We start from the raw sequence: 20393 nt of genomic DNA on the forward strand, positions 1-20393 counted from the left end.
CTGCTAAAAATTACAAGTCTTTATATATAATGCATTATTATTATATTTTAGTGCATTAATTATGACTTGTAATGCACTGTATGATCTCATGAATAATTGTAACCACAGTTATAATACATAATGTAATATTATTGAACACTTTTGAATAAGGTATAATGCATTAAAACAAAAAAATTCAGATGTAACAAGGAATCTGCAAATATTAATGCACTTTGACTTTGGTTACAATTATTTATAAAAAGACCTTTATAATGCATTATACATAAAAGCTTTAAGTAAAGTGTTGCCCAAATGAAATTTATTTATATAGCCAGTGCTTTCCCAATTAACAAAAATTTTGAAAACATTATGGGAACGTTACTTTTGAATGTTTCAGGTATTATGTCTAAGTAATGTTTGTAATTAACATTTGAGAACATTATTATAACTTTGAATGAACATTCTATTAATGTTACTGAAAGAATGTTTGTTCATAACTTTGAGAGAACCTTGTCAGAACGTTCCCTGTTAACTGGGTTATACAATACAGAATAACATGTTAATAATAATAATGTTTCAAAATTCATCAATTATGACACAATTTCAAATGTTCTGAAGTTCATCAATTATGAAACAAATAGTTGTCATACAGTAAGAGTAGAGCTATAAAATGAATGCAGAGCAGCTCAGATCATTTGATGAGAAACGTTTGAGTTCTGACTTTTGATGGCAGAGGAGACATGTGAGATTTCTGGGCTGAGAAACAGGAGGCTTTTCAGCAATTGTTCTCGTCTCTTCTCAACTGATTCCAGAAGTGCCTGACGTGTGTTTTGAGACGCTCCTCTCATCCGTTGGTGGCGCTATGGGAGCATGTTTCTGTCTCTCTTCTTTGGAGAACACTTTAAGGTGTTGTTTGGGATTGAATCCAGGTGGGCGCCCTTGTGAGCCCCTTGAAGTAATTGCTGCTGTGAACCTCAGATATGTAAATGTCCTGCAATTGTTGGCTTTGTGTCTCTGAATAGCTGTAATTGCTGCACCGTGATGTCGCGTATAAAAGCACCGGTTTATCTGCTTTTAAACCGAATGAAAGAGTGCGATGGAGAACAACATCTAAGACACCAGCCCTGCATACGGTAAATCACCCTCGAGTCACCGTGTGAAGACGCCTGTGTGACATATAATCTGACCTACAGACACATGCGGTGCGTCCGAAGTCACGTCCTGTCTGAGTAGGTGCTACATTTGAATTTGAACTTAATTCACGACCATTAAAAAAGTATGTTTTATATAGGCTAGTATGAATGCAATATACATTCCCCATGTTGTCATTATCACGTGACATACCAGCGTCAGTTGCATCGCAAATCCTCGCCTGTGGCCTCATGGGATATTAAAGTGTCCATCAAATGCACACTTCAGAATCTCACCAGAAGTAGAAGGTCATCCGGGGACTTTTCACCTACCAGATAGTAGGCTATTTGATTTCGGACGCAGCGATGGTGTTTCTCATGCTGGATTAGCGCGTCCCAAATCATCGTACACTAAAAAGAGTCAATGCAGCTAACATGAATGTTTTCTCAAAGTTGCGAACAAACGTTCTTCCAGTAACGTTAATAGAACATTCGTTTAAAGTTATCTGGTCTGTAATAATGTTCTCAAAACTTCAGCACAAAAACGCTGTTTTATAAGCTTGTTTCCGCCAAAAAAATAAAAAAGGTAAGTGCAACTTTTTATCTCACAATTGCAAGTTTTTTATCACGCAATTCTGACTATAAAAAAGGTCATAATTGCAAAATATAAATTTAATTTTTGACTTTTATTCTCACGATTTATATCGCGCAGTTCTGACTTTATATCAAAAAAGAGAAAAAATATCGCAATTACCTTTTTTATTATTTTTTTTTTATGGCAGAAACGAGCTTCCAGACTATTTATATACATCGTTCACAGAACATTTTTTTCTTAAACATTTTAGTTGGATGTTTTTCTACTAGTTTCAGACAAGTACCTTTTCAGTTAAGTTTAGACTATTCCTTCATCCCTATAAAACTCAATGAGAAAATTCCTTCATAATAACATGGTACATTGTGCCATATTTTCACGAACTTTTCTTAGAGTGTAATATTTCTTTTTAGCTACAGAAGTTTTTTTTTTTCTCTATAGATTTCCTCAGTTAAAAAAGGTGAGGCATGTGAGGAAAATATTTTAATAAATAGAACAAAAAATTTTTTTAAACATGTAAACCTAAAACTGGATTACAATAAATAAATAACAGTTTTGGGAATTTAGTTGATGCAAATGTCAAACACGGTATGGTATGGTATTCAGATGCACATTTATGACATGATATGTCTTCTTGTTTTTATTTTATTCCATTTTTTTACTCAGTTTGTATTTTTATTACCACCATTGTTATTTTTCATTTTGTTTTCTGCTTTTTGAAATGTGAACTAGTATGTCCCAATAGCATACAAGTATATACCATAGAGGTACTCAAAAATAAGCAAGCAGTGAAGTATAAGCATGCGATCTGGGACACAGACTGAGAAACAGCAGCAGCTATGAGGCTTGTGAATGGTGTTTCTCAGTGGAGTAGAGTCAAAGATCAGCGTGCACATGCACACACACACACACACACACACACACACAAGCGAGGACCCAGATGAGTCGATTAACGCAAACTCAACAGCTGGAGCAGAGAGACTGGATCACTTGGGGTCACAGATACGTGATGATGATGGTGATGAAGGCTTTCTGATGTTCTATACTCCGGTTTTTCCCAGAGACTGAACGGCCCTGAATCACAGCACTGAAAACACTGAGATATAACAATGAGTGTGTGTCGAAACAGCTGCTCTAATGAAAACCCAAGCGTCTCTCTCCTCTGTGCTCCTCGTCAAGAGAAGAACCCCTTCACAAAGTGAAGTAATAGTAATCTGATGAGAAGTTTTTTTTAATTAAATAATTAATTGCACTGTAACTTTCAGAACTCAAATCGTCCTCTCTGGTTCTCAGAAAGTTCTTGCAAGGCTCTCTCAAAGTTGTGAACAAACGTTAGAATGTTCATTCAGTTATCTGGTCTTTAATAATGTTCTCAAAAAGTTGAATACATTGTTCATGGAACATTTTTTCTGAAAAAAATTAGTTGGCCATTCATCTAATGTTTTAGGCCTACTTGTTTTAGAACGTTTACAGAACACTCAAAGGTAACGTTCCCATAATAAAATTATCAAATTTAATGTTCCCTTAACGTACGCATAAACAAGAAAAAACATTTTTAAATTCTTTAAAAACTTTTGAACGTTTTCATAACTTAATAGGAATGTTAGCAAAACTTTCTCGGAACACATTTTTTGTTAGCTGGGAATTTACCAACCTGATCTCACAGCAATCTCACAGCAATTCGTACGTATTTTACAAAAGGTGGCTAATTCGTATGTATTTACACGACCTCACTCATACAAATTCCTACATTATTAGCTAAATCGTACGTATTTTACAAGTTGCCAAATTCGTATGAATTCGTATGAATGACCTACCCCTAACCCCACCCCTAAACCTACCCGTCACTGGGGTTTAGACAAATCGTACAAATTCGTACGAATCAGCCACCTTGTAAAATACCTATTGGTCGTGAGATAGCGTTGCAACCCGATCTCACAGCAATCCGTATGTATTTTACAAAGTGGCTAATTCGTAAAAATTCATACGACTTCCATCTGTATCCATAATTTTTTTGCTAAATTGTACATATTTTACGAGTTGCCAAATTCGTATGAATGACCTACCCCTAACCCCGCCCCTAAACCTACCCATCACTGGGGTTTAGACAAATCATATGAATTCATACGAATTAGCCATCTCGTAAAATACATACGAATTGGTCGTGAGATAGCGTTGCAACCCGATAATTTGTATGAATCCATACATTTGTTGCTAAAATGTATGTATTTCACGAGTTGCCAAATTCATATGAATTTGTTCAAATGACCTACCCCTAACCCCACCCCTAAACCTACCCGTCACTGGGGTTTAGACAAATCGTACAAATTCGTACGAATCAGCCACCTTGTAAAATACCTATTGGTCGTGAGATAGCGTTGCAACCCGATCTCACAGCAATCCGTATGTATTTTACAAAGTGGCTTAGTCATACAAATTCATACGACTTCCCTCTGTATCCATAATTTTTTTGCTAAATTGTACATATTTTACGAGTTGCCAAATTCGTATGAATGACCTACCCCTAACCCCGCCCCTAAACCTACCCATCACTGGGGTTTAGACAAATCATATGAATTCATACGAATTAGCCATCTCGTAAAATACGTACGAATTGGTCGTGAGATAGCGTTGCATTTTGTATGAATTTGTATGAATCCATACATTTGTTGCTAAAATGTATGTATTTCACGAGTTGCCAAATTCATATGAATTTGTTCAAATGACCTACCCCTAACCCCACCCCTAAACCTACCCGTCACTGGGGTTTAGACAAATCGTACAAATTCGTACGAATCAGCCACCTTGTAAAATACCTATTGGTCGTGAGATAGCGTTGCAACCCGATCTCACAGCAATCCGTATGTATTTTACAAAGTGGCTAATTCGTACAAATTCATACGACTTCCATCTGTATCCATAATTTTTTTGCTAAATTGTACATATTTTACGAGTTGCCAAATTCGTATGAATGACCTACCCCTAACCCCGCCCCTAAACCTACCCATCACTGGGGTTTAGACAAATCATATGAATTCATACGAATTAGCCATCTCGTAAAATACATACGAATTGGTCGTGAGATAGCGTTGCAACCCGATAATTTGTATGAATCCATACATTTGTTGCTAAAATGTATGTATTTCACGAGTTGCCAAATTCATATGAATTTGTTCAAATGACCTACCCCTAACCCCACCCCTAAACCTACCCGTCACTGGGGTTTAGACAAATCGTACAAATTCGTACGAATCAGCCACCTTGTAAATTACCTATTGGTCGTGAGATAGCGTTGCAACCCGATCTCACAGCAATCCGTATGTATTTTACAAAGTGGCTAATTCATACAAATTCATACGACTTCCCTCTGTATCCATAATTTTTTTGCTAAATTGTACATATTTTACGAGTTGCCAAATTCGTATGAATGACCTACCCCTAACCCCGCCCCTAAACCTACCCATCACTGGGGTTTAGACAAATCATATGAATTCATACGAATTAGCCATCTCGTAAAATACGTACGAATTGGTCGTGAGATAGCGTTGCATTTTGTATGAATTTGTATGAATCCATACATTTGTTGCTAAAATGTATGTATTTCACGAGTTGCCAAATTCATATGAATTTGTTCAAATGACCTACCCCTAACCCCACCCCTAAACCTACCCGTCACCGGGGTTTAGACAAATCGTATGAATTCGTATGAATTTTGCCACCCCCTAAAATTGGTTGTGAGATAGCGTTGGAATTTACACAGAAAGTCTTAAACACCGAGCAAAAAAACCTGATATTTCTTGCTTATAATAAGAAACCTTGAAGAGTGAACCTCAGGAAAATAATGATAGAAAGCTGTATGATATGAGCCCTGTAACTGTACATAACTGACTCTATCTGTCATCAAAACGCTGATGTGTGCTAATACAGTAAACGCTGAAGTGAACTGACTGACAGCACATTTACGTTACGGGAATTACCTGCATCTAGACGGACGCTTCTTGAGATAATCGCACTAATGGCAAAATGTTTTGGACAGCCACGCTTAAAATAAGTGCATTCAGTGTGATTTCAGTGAGGTGACAATCGTCGAAAGAGAGAGAGAGAGACAGAGAGAGACAGTCCGTGGGGGCCGCGAGCGTCTGACAGCATAATTGCAGGTACGCGCGCTCAAAGGCAATTAAACTCTGAGAGAAACAGACAGAAAGCGCGCGAAATGGGACGCGGTCGTGGTTAAGACTCAATTCAGCACTGCTGACGAAACATCATCAAATTCCCTGAAACATTAAAGCAAACACGAGCTGAATGCTGATTATTCGTGCTGTCGGCAGTCTCTCTGATAAAACGCAGCTCGTCGGAGTGATTGGCCGTCGGATGCGCGCGCGGTGGCGGCGGCGAGTCGCTCAAACTCCCGCTGGTGGCGTTTAATCAAGCGTGCGCAGCTCTCAGACGGGGCGGTTCAGACCTGTCTCAACTAGTCACCCAACATAGACCCGAGAAAAAACACAGATTCAGATGATCACCCACACAGTCACAAACCTGAAGGCTTCAAGAAAAACACAGAGAGAAAGAGAGCGAGTGGAAGAACCTCATGAAAACTTATCAGCAATTCTGACTTTTTTCTTCTCATAATTGCGTGATGTAAACTCACAATTAGGAGTTATACATTTAGAACTGTGTGAAATAAACTTAGAATTGTGAAAGTCAGTCAACTGTGTGATAGCCTATATAAACTCACAATTGCGTGTTAAAAAAATCAGAATTGTGAGATATAAACTTGCAATTTTGACATTTTTCTCAAAATTGTGACTTCTCAATTTCGAGTTTATAATTCGCAATTCTGACTTTTTCTCAGAATTGTGAGTTTATATCTTGCAATTCTGATTTTTAACACAAAATTGTGACTTTTCTCAAAATTGCAAGTTTATATCTCGCAATTCTGACCTTTTAACACAAAATTGTGACTTTTCTCAAAATTTCGAGTTTGTAATTCACAATTCTGACTTTTTTCTCAGAATTGTGTTTATATCTTTTAATTCTGACTTTTTAACACAAAATTGCGACTTTTTTCACAAAATTGTGAGTTTGTAATTCACAATTCTGACTTTTTTCTCAGAATTGTGTTTATATCTTTTAATTCTGACTTTTTAACACAAAATTGAGACTTTTTTCACAAAATTGTGAGTTTGTAATTCACAATTCTGACTTTTTTCTCAGAATTGTGAGTTTATATCTTGTAATTCTGACTTTAACACAAAATTGTGACTTCTTCAAGTTTATAATTCGCAATTCTTTTTAATACGTAATTTCAACTTTTTTCTCATAATTGTGAGTTTATATCTTGCAATTCTGACTTTATTTCTCGCAATTCTGAGAAAAGAAGAATTGTGAGATAAAAAATACCTTTTTTATTTTTTTATTTATATGTATAATTATGAAATGAAATTGACTTCATGAAATTCACTTCCATGTAAAGAACAAAATCAAAGCATATTGCATACTGCACAAACTATACATGTATAGTTTATATAAAAAAAAAACATTTATAAATATATGACTTAATTGAGTTAGCCTATGCATGTTGAATTTTGTGGGTTTTATTTCAATTTTGGACATTCACCGTGTCCTCTGGACATTTGTAAGCATCATGTATGCAAATATAGCAGGTAGTGCATACATTAAAGTAACATTCTGTGCACAGTACATACAGCGTACTACAGTACATCAGCAGTATGTCACTGTGCAAAGTTGTAAAGGTCTAAAGTTAAGCCGGTAGAGTTCTTGGACTGCTGCTGTTTATCCTCTTTCCTTGAGTTACAGATCAGATTAAAGTTGATTCGACACTCAGAGTCTCCCGCTTTCCTTTCAGTAACAGATGCTCTACAGCGGCGAATAAAGATGCTCTCAGAAAACGAATTGACTACACTGAGAGGATGTTTATCTGATCAAACACAAGGCTTTATTAGCGGAGAGGCGGAAAACAGCACAACTAATAGAAAGTCAGCAGAGCATTAAACTGCGTTTCATTACTAATTCAGACAAAGAGCTCCAAACCCAGATAAACAGCAGCAGAAGTGAAAGAAACCTGCGGCGCAACTCCTGTCCCCTGTCTTCATACTGTATTCTCAACGACTCGACACAGGACATGAATATTTAATGAGGGAGTTCATGATTGACAGCCTGTAACTTAGCAACTCGCTCCATCATTCTAAAAGTCACATCGCTGTGCTCATTTTGTGGATGAACTGGTTCTTTAAGACTCACTCGTATAAACATTATAAGAGGAAAAAAGTAAAACACTATAGCATAGGTCCCTTTTAAATGCACTCTTCTGTAATAAAAGTGCAATGTATCTTGAAAATTTAATATCTATCCTATAATCTCTCTTTTCGTCTCTCGTCGGAGCTTCAGGGAATCATGTGAAGCATGAAAATGTCTCGCATAACAGAAGCAAATGAGCAGCTCTGACCCTCAGACTTTACAGAAATGACGGATCTGAAGGCCAGACAGGTTTATGAAGTGAAGACAGAACGCTTGTAGTGACTTTCGTCGAGCTCCTGTGTTTTTGTGGCTCGTGTCCCTCCTTCGGAGTTTTATGAGATTTTTTTGGGCCCATTTTATCATCTATTCGCTTAGAAAAGCACAATAATAATAATACAACTGAACTTTTGATACTACTTTCAAGCATCAGCAGACACATGAAAATGAAAATATAAATGAGGTTAAACTAAATGAAAAGAACATGGTGTTTTGCTTTAGGCTTCCAAAGGATTTTAAACGGAAAAACACTGATTTAATCTGGAATCAGGCCGTTTCCAGGAAAGCAGCCCAAGGACTCTTAATTCAATAGTGAAAAGCCGGAGCATTTGTGGAGTTTGTGACAGATCAGGCCTGAAGGAATGTACCAACGCTTTATAACTTCATATTACGGTTCAGAGGAAAGAGTTTCCAGATTATTAGCAGAGCAAGAGCGTGTCGTCTCTTTCCTTCGGTGTTTACGGAGCGTTTGGCTCCAGTTCTGGGATCAAAAGGATTTTAATCAGGTGGGACATTTACAGTGTGTTCATATGCAGATGATAACCTGTTATTCCTTCTGTCAAGTAGATCCTTACTAATGAACGCACTAAAACACACAGCTCACGAGACGACCGGCTCTGTCAGATTTGTGTCAACAGCTGCTTCCATTCAAAGTTGTGAAATCACATAAAACGTTTGCAAATAAAGCAGGGTTTCCGTCCCATGTGTTCAAGAGAACAAAATCATCACTTCCTTTGAAATTGGTGCAAAATATCTAAATATAGCTGCGAGCAACAATTATCGGGGTTCAAGCACTTTAAAAAGGTAATATGTTTTTAATTAGCAAGCCTGTAACCATCTCGATCATAGATGGAAAAGACCATTTACAGGCAATACAGGCAATTTCCCATAGGAAATATATGGTTTATAAAGCTTTTTAACAGTTACAGAGGTCATGCAAAAAACTTCGGACTAGTTTGCTAAAGTTGGTTTTGAATATATGGTTCCAATATTTAATGAACAATTGAATGGACAGCGGCGGTCCTAGAGGCAAAGTTGCTCAGAATTAGGAGTTCTACCATGTGGTACAAATGTTGTGGACGTGTGTGAAAAATCACATCCTTTACGCACATGAAAAACACCAAAAGCCAATTTCTTTTGAATTCCTAACAGGCCTCTGGGGCCGCGAGTCCTTGTCTGACAGCTGCTCAAACTTCATTGGCCAATGGCGGACATATTTTTTGAGATGCATTAAAGTCCTCTTAGACAATAATGGCGCCTATGCCAATTTTCAAGTCAATCAGAAAATAGCCGGTGAAATATTTAAATAGCCATTTTCATGTTTTTTTCCGTGTTAAAGCGCCACCAAGTGGCCAGTTGCTGCGTCCTTTTTCAAGCGCCCGCAGAATGAGCTCTTACAAAAGTACACCAAGTTTGGTGAAAATATCTCATACCGTTCACAAGTTATAGCCATTTTAGTAAAATTGGCTCCGCCACCTTAAACGTTTTGGTGACCCCTAGGGACCGTGAATCGAAATTACAACTTTTTTTTTGATACTTATTGACAATCAGACTCTAGAGAATCTTGCAGCACTGGTTTGGTTCCGATCGGGTGAAAAACCTAGGACTACTTCACAAAAGTAGTTTTTTCAAAAAAATCCAAAATACCCAAAAATATCGCAGAAAGAATTCTAACAGATGAAAAATGTGGCCGAGACTCATCAATATTAGTCACAGTATCTTCAGATAGAGAGATTTAATTAATCACAAAGCCTATCTTTGCCCCGAATAACAAAACTTTACTTCTTCCATTAAACTGCTGTCCCACTCTTGAGTATTGTCCTGTCATATCCGCTTAGATAAGCCGTGTGTGTGTATTTCTCAGGTTTATTAGCAGAGCTCCCGAGATCTCCTTGCGCCGCTGTATCTGATATCAGAGTGAAAACGCACCTGGCAGCCATGCAACACTAAACTCATCCTGCAGCCAGAGAACGCAGAGAGCTGCAGAGATGTCATTTCTCCATGACTCGCGCCGCCCATAACAAACAAACCCCGAACAACTGCAGTCATTTAGCTCAAGACCGTCGCGCCATCGAAAGCTCACATCTGAGCCAAAAATGAAATAAGGACTAGTTCGACAAAGTCGGTTTATGAAATAATCTTGCGAATAAAGCAGAGTTTCCATCATCCATTGTGTTCAAGAGAACAAAATCACCACTTCCTTGGAAATTGGAATAGTATTATTCAAATAGCATGTGATATTTTCACATGACCCCACTATGTTGAATCTTTAATTCAAGTGCCATCCTAAAATATGTTTTGGTTTTTGACAGTCGTATCAAAACAGCTCACTAAGGTTAGGTTTTGAGAAAGGTTCCTCGTGTCTCTTTTTTTGCTGTGTTCCTGTAGCCGGAGGGTCTCATTAGCCGAGAGTGATCCGGACATCAACACGACCTGGAGCAAACAAACAGACAGCATGGCCTTGTGCTATATTTTAAGGAAGGCAATTGGGAAATGATGAAGTACTGAGTGGTTTCTCCTCATCACAACGACAAACGAGATGCCGTTACAGCACACAACAAAGACGAGTGCATTAAAAACGTCCGGGCAAATAAAATGCGGCTCTGCAGGGAGGAATCAATAGCACAATGCAGAAGCTCCTTTATATGCGCTCGACCCCGGCCGCACGTACAAACAAAAATCAATTCTCGGCTACCTTCCCGCCACTGGAAAGCGAGGGGGTAATATTCACTCCTGCACTGGAAATCTGTTCATTTATCATTCCCTCTGTAATGTTCTGCCTGGGCCGGCGGTGAGGGTGACGCGGCTCATGGCTGTCAGATACGTTTTACCCAGAAGGCTTTTAAAGCAGCAGCTCTCATACGCCCGAGCGATGCTCCCTGATTACTAACTTCACTTCTCAGCACTCAAACTTCAGATGGACCCAGAAGCTCAGTGATACTTTGATTACAGAGGAAAATGCCTGCTAGAGAAAAGCTTCAAGTAATATTCGTGGTTAAAATAGTTGGATAAATGTATGGAAGCTTGTTCTCCACAAAATAAAAAAATAAATAAAAAGGTTGCAACTTTTTATCTCACAATTTCCCCCCCCCCCTCGCAATTCTGAGAAAAAGTCAGAATTACAAGATATAAACTCAATTTCACTATTACCTTTTTTAAAATCTTTTTGTTATGTGGTGGAAAGAAAAACTGTGAGAACTCGAAGATGTAAACTCACAATTCTGAGAAAAAACTTAGAATTCCGAGGAAAAAGTCAGAATTTGAGAAGTAAACCCAGAATTCCAAGGAAAAAGTCATAACTGCAAAATATAAACTTAGAATTCCGAGGAAAAAGTTAGAACTGCGAGATGTAAACTTAGAATTATGAGGAAAAAGTCAGAACTGCGAAATGTAAACTTAGAATTCCGAGGAAAAGTCAGAACTGCGAGATGTAAACTTAGAATTATGAGGAAAAAGTCAGAACTGCGAAATGTAAACTTAGAATTCCGAGGAAAAGTCAGAACTGCGAAATGTAAACTTAGAATTATAAGGAAAAAGTCAGAAGTATGAGAAGTAAACTCAGAATTCCGAGGAAAAAGTCAGAACTGCGAAATGTAAACTTAGAATTCCGAGGAAAAGTCAGAACTGCGAAATGTAAACTTAGAATTATAAGGAAAAAGTCAGAAGTATGAGAAGTAAACTCAGAATTCCGAGGAAAAAGTCAGAACTGCGAAATGTAAACTTAGAATTCCGAGGAAAAGTCAGAACTCCGAAATGTAAACTCAGAATTCCGAGGAAAAAGTCAGAACTGCGAAATGTAAACTCAGAATTCCGAGGAAAAAGTCAGAACTGTGAAATGTAAACTTAGAATTCCGAGCAAAAGTCAGAATTTGAGAAGTAAACCCAGAATTCAGAGGAAAAAGTCAGAACTGTGAGATATAAACTCAGAATTCCGAGGAAAAAGTCAGAAGTATGAGAAGTAAACTCAGAATTCCGAGGAAAAAGTCAGAACTGTGAAATGTAAACTTAGAATTCTGAGGAAAAAGTCAGAATTTGAGAAGTAAACCCAGAATTCAGAGGAAAAAGTCAGAACTGTAAGATATAAACTCAGAATTCCAAGGAAAAATTCATAACTGCAAAATATAAACTTAGAATTCCGAGGAAAAAGTTAGAACTGCGAGATGTAAACTTAGAATTATGAGGAAAAAGTCAGAACTGCGAAATGTAAACTTAGAATTCCGAGGAAAAGTCAGAACTGCGAAATGTAAACTTAGAATTATAAGGAAAAAGTCAGAAGTATGAGAAGTAAACTCAGAATTCCGAGGAAAAAGTCAGAACTGCGAAATGTAAACTTAGAATTCCGAGGAAAAGTCAGAACTCCGAAATGTAAACTCAGAATTCCGAGGAAAAAGTCAGAACTGCGAAATGTAAACTCAGAATTCCGAGGAAAAAGTCAGAACTGCGAAATGTAAACTCAGAATTCCGAGGAAAAAGTCAGAACTGTGAAATGTAAACTTAGAATTCCGAGCAAAAGTCAGAATTTGAGAAGTAAACCCAGAATTCAGAGGAAAAAGTCAGAACTGTGAGATATAAACTCAGAATTCCGAGGAAAAAGTCAGAAGTACGAGAAGTAAACTCAGAATTCTGAGGAAAAAGTCAGAACTGCGAAATGTAAACTTAGAATTATAAGGAAAAAGTCAGAAGTATGAGAAGTAAACTCAGAATTCCGAGGAAAAAGTCAGAACTGTGAAATGTAAACTTAGAATTCTGAGGAAAAAGTCAGAATTTGAGAAGTAAACCCAGAATTCAGAGGAAAAAGTCAGAACTGTGAGATATAAACTCAGAATTCCGAGGAAAAGTCAGAACTGCGAAATGTAAACTCAGAATTCCGAGGAAAAAGTCAGAACTGCAAAATGTAAACTTAGAATTATAAGGAAAAAGTCAGAAGTACGAGAAGTAAACTCAGAATTCCGAGGAAAAAGTCAGAACTGCGAAATGTAAACTTAGAATTCCGAGGAAAAAGTCAGAATTTGAGAAGTAAACCCAGAATTCAGAGGAAAAAGTCAGAACTGAGATATAAACTCAGAATTCCGAGGAAAAAGTCAGAACTGCGAAATGTAAACTCAAAATTCCAAGGAAAAAGTCAGAACTGCGAAATGTAAACTTAGAATTATAAGGAAAAAGTCAGAAGTATGAGAAGTAAACTCAGAATTCCGAGGAAAAAGTCAGAACGGCAAAATATAAACTAAGAATTCTGTCAGAAAAAAGTCAGAACTCTGAAAACTCAGAATTCCAAGGAGAAAGTCAGAAGTGCGAGATGTAAACTCAAAAATCAGAGGAAAAAGTCAGAACTGTAAGATAAAAAGTTGTAAATGTCTTTTTTATTTTTTAATTCTGTGGCTGAAACAAGCTTCCATCAAAAAGAAAGCTAACTTTTCTAATATCGTTCTCACTTCCTTCGATACAGTGCATCTAACAGGTCTGATAAGACTGAAATAAAGGCAGGATATTGCATGTATCTCTATCCCAGCACGGGATCTGACAGCTGAGGGACCTTTTCTCTCTGGACCTATGGATCATTCACATTAATTGTCTCAAACTCAATATATGCCCTTTCTTCTGTGTTTGCCTGAACATTCATCGCTCTGACAGCAGACTGATTGTTATTTCTATCTCAGATGTGCAGATGTAGCAGAACTTGGCGTCTCTGAGAACAAAATAAAGATGAGAAATGCTTCAGCAGGCTCACTTCCTCTACTGCCGCCAAACTATTTAGTGAAGCTCTCGATTCTAGCGAAAACAAAGAAAGATCCAAGACTTCAGTTCCTATTCAAGGCCTCTTGCTCCAATCACAGCTCCAAAAGTCTTCCCAATCTGTAGTTCTAATCCAAAACCTAATGAGTTTACACAGGTAGCACACTTCTAAGGCAGCACACTAACTGACATGGAAGCCAATAAGAGAGTAAGTGTTCATCCTGACTTATTACTAACAATATCAAAGTTATTCTTACATTTCACACGTGAAGCTAAAAGACTTGTACTCTACTGATCATGTTGATCATTTAGAGGCCTTAAGAATTTATGCATCAAATATAATATAGCAGGCTTTCTAGGGTTATTTATTTTTATGCCACTAAGTCAGTATTAAACTTCCTACTATTTAAAACAGCATCTGTGCTCCCTTAAAATGCTGCCTACCTAGTCAGCTATCTAGGTTTTGGAACAGAGCCACGTCTGTGTTTGTGGGTAAGATGATCCGCGTGAAGCGGAGAGCGCCGTCCCCTTAGCTCATTACCCAGAATTCACCAGTGCTCATCTACATACCGGCAGCAGTGATAAATCCTCTTTTATTTGCAATTAAACTCCTCCTAATAGCAGTCGAGCAGCATCGATTTCCCAGCAAACGCTCCTTCTGCAGCGCCGGACTCTGTGAACGGAGGAAACAGGGAAATTTCACAGAACGCTTCATTCAGATCCACTTCGGAAACACATTAACACACTCCCACATGTTGGGTTTTCATGTTTTATGGCGACTTTCCATAGACATAATGATGTTTATACTGTTCAAACTGTATATTCTCTCCAATAACCCTAACCTAACCCTCACAGAAAACTTTCTGCATTTTTACATTTTCAAAAAACACATTCTGTATGATTTATAAACTTGTTTTCTAGTGGATTCCTCGTCAATTCCACAAGACCCCACTGGGATAGAAAAACATGTACACACACACACACACACACACACACACACACACACACACACACACACACACACACACACACACTATCTCTCTCTCTCTCTCTCACACACACACGCTCTGGACTGAAGCATAATTAAAGTCGGCTTTGGATGTTCTCCGTGTTTAAGCCATACACACTAATGCCACTACAAACTCATCTCATATTTGCTTGGCTGTTTTCTTGACTGTTTTCATAAATCTTGGTTAAATAGGGCACCAAAATAACACACACACACAGAAAGAGACACAGAGAGAGAGAGAAAGAGAGAGATTAAGTTTATTTCCCATCAAGAAAATTCTCAATTCCAAAAATTTTAATACAATGAAAAAGTTAGTGAAGGATTTGAAAGAGAGATTGTCCAGTTTTTTATATCATTAAGATACTATTAAAGTTTTTATTAGTACATATATTTTTTTTAGTTTTTTTCTAGCCCATAGTTTGTTGTTTATTAATTTTATTTTGTTTTTAGTTATTTTCAAGTTAAATTAAAATAAGAAATGTTTCTGAAATAAATTTATATTTTTTTATTATAGTTTTAGTTACTAATAAACCTGTTGCTGAGAACAGAGATTTCTCTCAGAAATTACTAGTAAATTTCACAAATAAGAAACTCTGAATTAAACATGAACTTTTGAAGAATAAAGACTGAAATAGATTTCTTCTGTTAAGACGTACTCCTAAAACCTTTATTTACAACTTCAAAACACCATTTTTGACTGTAACTTAGTAGTTTCAGCTATAATACCACGATACTCGATTACCATATTCATATTCACACAATAACATGGTATTACCAAGGTATATGTCCAAAAAACATGGTACCAATACCAAACACCACAATAATACCACAGTATTCTTTGTGAGCTTCACACTCAGAATAACAGCAGACAAATAAAGTCTACCTGTTGCTTTTACCATCACGGTATCATACTAAACACCATGAACACCATGATCATTCAGTACCATGTTATTACCGTCACTCTACCGCGGTACAGAATGAAGATGGAAGGCCTGTTAGTTACAACTGTGAATACAAAGACAAATAACAATTATCAAGGTAATTTGGATTTGATACTTCATTAAGCACAATTTCGGGGTTGTTGATCATGAGCCGTCGCTCTGCATGGAGTCGCCGTGGCAACTGTAAGACAGACAGGAAGTATATGTTCATGTGCTAATTAACACAGCTGGTGATTCAGTCAGTAACATGGACTCTCAGTGGCGAAACACATACGACTCATTAATCGAACACTTTGATCAAGTTTTACGAGAGTGATCGGTCTGGACCCAGGGAACCTTCTCAGAACTTTGGCTATCATTCCCTCAAAGTTACGAGCAAACATTAATAGAACGCTTGGTCAGGGTTCTCCAAACGTTAGCACAAAAACATTAAATGTTTAAAAAAACTGGATGTTGTGAATGTTCAGAAATAATGCTTTCAAAGGGGAACATATATCTGTCAGCTGTGGAATTCCTTACATGACTTGTAACCGTGTAACAAGCAGGATAATGTTCATCCAGCCAGTTGTTATTACAAAAATAACCCCCTTACATATACACAGTATGATTAGAATGAACGCAACAGCAGAAGCAGCCATCAGGTGGCGCTGCAGCTCAACGATCACAGCATATTTGTGTCTGAAATCACACATATAGGCTCCAGTTCTGAGAGTCTACTTGAAAGAAAAGGCAGAGTTGACTAATAAATCAGACAAAAGAGAGAGAGATGCTCTCTGAGACGGTTACATAACATCATGGTGTAGGAGGAGATCGAAGAAAGAAGAGTTCAGGCGGCCACCTGTGCACAATGAACCTCATATAAAAGTCCACTAAATATAGTAGACAGACAGGCACTAGTAGGCTATTCATTCTAGATTCGATTTATTTAGGGAGTTTGATGGAAAACTTAAAGGGATAGTTCAGCCCTAAAATTTATCATGGAGGTCAATGGTGCCCCACAAATGTTTGGTTACCCACATTCTCCAAAATATCTTCTTTTGTGTTCAGCAGAGGAAAGAAATTCATACAGGTTTGGAACAGACCTTGAGTAAATGACATAAGGTGCGTCCCAAACCGTGTACTTACGCACTATTCTGTGACGTTTTTAAGTATAAATAGTGCATTCACACTGAAAATTCCAACACTTTAAATACTCAGATGATGCGCTAAATTAATGGAAAAAACTAAGTGTGGAATGTTGGACACTTCGTGCACTCAACTGTCGCAGCTTTAATTACGTAATGGAGGGGAAGGGGCTGTCAGACTCTGATGTTAAATGACAAAATAACCTTACACAATTCACGCACTACATGGATGAGTACATAGTGCATAAGTGAATAGTGTATAGTGGGTAAAACAGGACCAACGACCAGACGGCGCTTCCTTCCGTTGTAATGAACTGAATGTAAAATGTACGACGATGGGCGTTGACATGTTACGCAAAAACGTCAGTTTGGAGGATGGGCATCCGCAGAAGGAATCATCAGTGGAGCCGGAGGCGGAGTCGTGGTATTATCAAACTTCCGCCCAGATGACTGCGTCATCATTGATGTATTTTAAAGGTGCCGTAGAACGTTTTCAAAAGATGTAATTTAAGTCTAAGGTGTCCCCTGAATGTGTACCCCATAGACCCACTGCCTATTTTGGGACATCATTAAATATGCGCCAATTCAGGCTGCGGCCCCTTTAAATCTCGTGCTCCCCGCCCCCGGAGCTTGCGCTAGCCTTAAACAGCATAAACAAAGTTCACACAGCTAATATAACCCTCAAAATGGATCTTTACAAAGTGTTCGTCATGCAGCATGTCTAATCGCGTAAGTATAGTATTTATTTGGATGTTTACATTTGATTCTGAATGAGTTTGATAGTGCTCCGTGGCTAAAGCTAACATTACACACTGTTGGAGAGATTTATAAAGAATTTATGAATTATACAGACTGCAAGTGTTTAAAAATGAAAATAGCGACGGCTCTTGTCTCCGTGAATACAGTAATAAACAATGGTAACTTTAACCACATTTAACAGTACATTAGCAACATGCTAACGAAACATTTAGAAAGACAATTTACAAATATCACTAAAAATATAATGTAATCATGGATCATGAATCATGCTCCATCTGCCATTTTTCGCTGTTGTTCTTGCTTGCTTACCTAGTCTGATGATTCAGCTGTGCACAGATCCAGATGTTAATACTGGCTGCCCTTGTCTAATGCCTTGAACATGGGCTGGCATATGCAAATATTGGGGGCGTACATATGAATGATCCCGACTGTTATGTAACAGTCAGTGTTATATTGAGATTCACCTATTCTTCGGAGGTCTTTTAAACATATGAGATTTATATAAGAAGGAGGAAACAATGGAGTTTGAGACTCACTGTATGTCTTTTCCATGTACTGAACTCTTGTTATTCAACTATGCCGAGGTAAATTCAATTTCAATTCTAGGGCACCTTTAAATAGACTATATAAATTATACACAGTTTAAAATTCTACCTATAAAATAATAGGCTATTCTGTTTCTAGAGCAATAATATTTTTGAAACAGCAAATTCAGTAGATAAACTATAATATGCTATATATTATTATATATTATATACTATAATATATAATATGCCACTAGAAACAACTCTAAAATATCAGAAACGGTCCTGCCATTTTTTAAATCAATTTAAACTAACATTACAGGAGATCGATTGTAGACAATGCTCTATAATTAATTAGAGTAGGCTATCATTAGATTTGTCCTGCTAATTATTATTTTATACCCATAAAAATAATTAGTAACTGCCAGATAACGATCACCTGCTTTTTCCCGTCATGGCTAACATTAGGCGTGTTATCTTAATTAATAACGTTTATTAATTAGCTTATAAAGCCCACATTTAACGTCACCGAAAAAAGTTTAATGATCCGTCAGATCCTGTAGGCCGGTTAGTACAGTTTACTGCTGAACAGCTCATTTTGTCTGTGTGAAATAACACAGAAATTGAAAATTAATAGTTAGTTATATATCTTCAATCTCCCCTCGAAGCTCCGACAGTCCTCAGAGAAGCTGTCAATCACGACTGTCAATCATGACGATACGCCCCATTTCTATAGCATCAAATTGCTAGCTAAAATCAAACTTATCACAAAAACGAACAATTGAATATATATCAGTGTCATAACAACTACCTTAAATGACCAAAACCATCTTTCGGAAAATTTTATTTGAAGCATAATTTATTTTTTTGTTTTGACTCAAGTCCCGTTCGTTTGAATGGAGAAGGTGAGGTTTATGACCTGTACTGCATCCAGCCAACAGGGGGCGATCAAAGAGCCCACAGCTTCACTTTTCAGGACATAGAGGCACACCCAGTAAATGATGACACAAATTTTATCTTTTGGGTGAACTAACCCTTTAGGCTTCAACATAAAAAGGCATCCGCAACCCATTTTACTGCCTAAATATGAGGCATTTTCAAATGAAATATTCGACGAGGAATCACACACAACGACTAAACATCTGGTTAACAAACAGCCCACAGACAACCTGTGGTTTGAGGTGGAGCAAGTTGATTCATTTTGATGAAAGATTATGTAGACGTTACTTTAGAGTGAATCGAATAACACGTATTAAGACAGTCGACACTTTAGATTTCATGTTGACTTGTTTATCGCGATTCTTCAATTCCTCCCGTCATATCGAGCACGCTCACCGTCTTAACAAAGATAAAACAAAACGAGCTGTTTTATATTCACAGGACGTCAGTGAAAAGCTCCGAGAGTGAGCGCGCGGCTGACGGCGCCATTAAACTTTATCAGTAAGTTGTGCAGCACCTGAATAATTGATTTCTTTGTGTTGTGACAGTGACAAAGGTCTGAGACTCGCTGGGTGGATCAGTAATTAACAAAAGCACTTAATTAAAGAAAAGAAGAAAAAAAGCATTGTGACCATGAGTGTGTTCGTGATAAAATCCCTGCCAACACACACAAACCTTTGCTTCACTATAGTGAGGCTCTCTCACAGACTTCCATTGCTTTTATCAGGTTAATATTTTCTATAGCCTTTTTTTACACTGACCCCTAAACATACATTAGATTATTAGAATATAAGATTTAATCATGATTTGACAGATTAATAAGTCAGTTTTAAACAGGTTTCACTAATAGGGTTAATTCACCCAAAACTGAAAATTCTGTCATTAATTACTCTCCCTCATGTCGTTCCACACCCGTAAGACCTTCATTCATCTTCGTAACACAAATTAAGATATTTTTGATGAAATCCAATGGCTCAGTGAGGCCTGAGCAATTTCCTCTCTCAAGATTCATTAATGTACTAAAAACATATTTAAATCAGTTCATGTGAGTACAGTGGTTCAATATTAATATTATAAAGCGACGAGAATATTTTTGGTGCGCCAAAAAAACAAAATAACGACTTATATA

This window comes from Chanodichthys erythropterus, chromosome 8 (genome assembly GCF_024489055.1).
Source record: "Chanodichthys erythropterus isolate Z2021 chromosome 8, ASM2448905v1, whole genome shotgun sequence".
In the NCBI taxonomy this organism is placed as follows: domain Eukaryota; kingdom Metazoa; phylum Chordata; class Actinopteri; order Cypriniformes; family Xenocyprididae; genus Chanodichthys; species Chanodichthys erythropterus.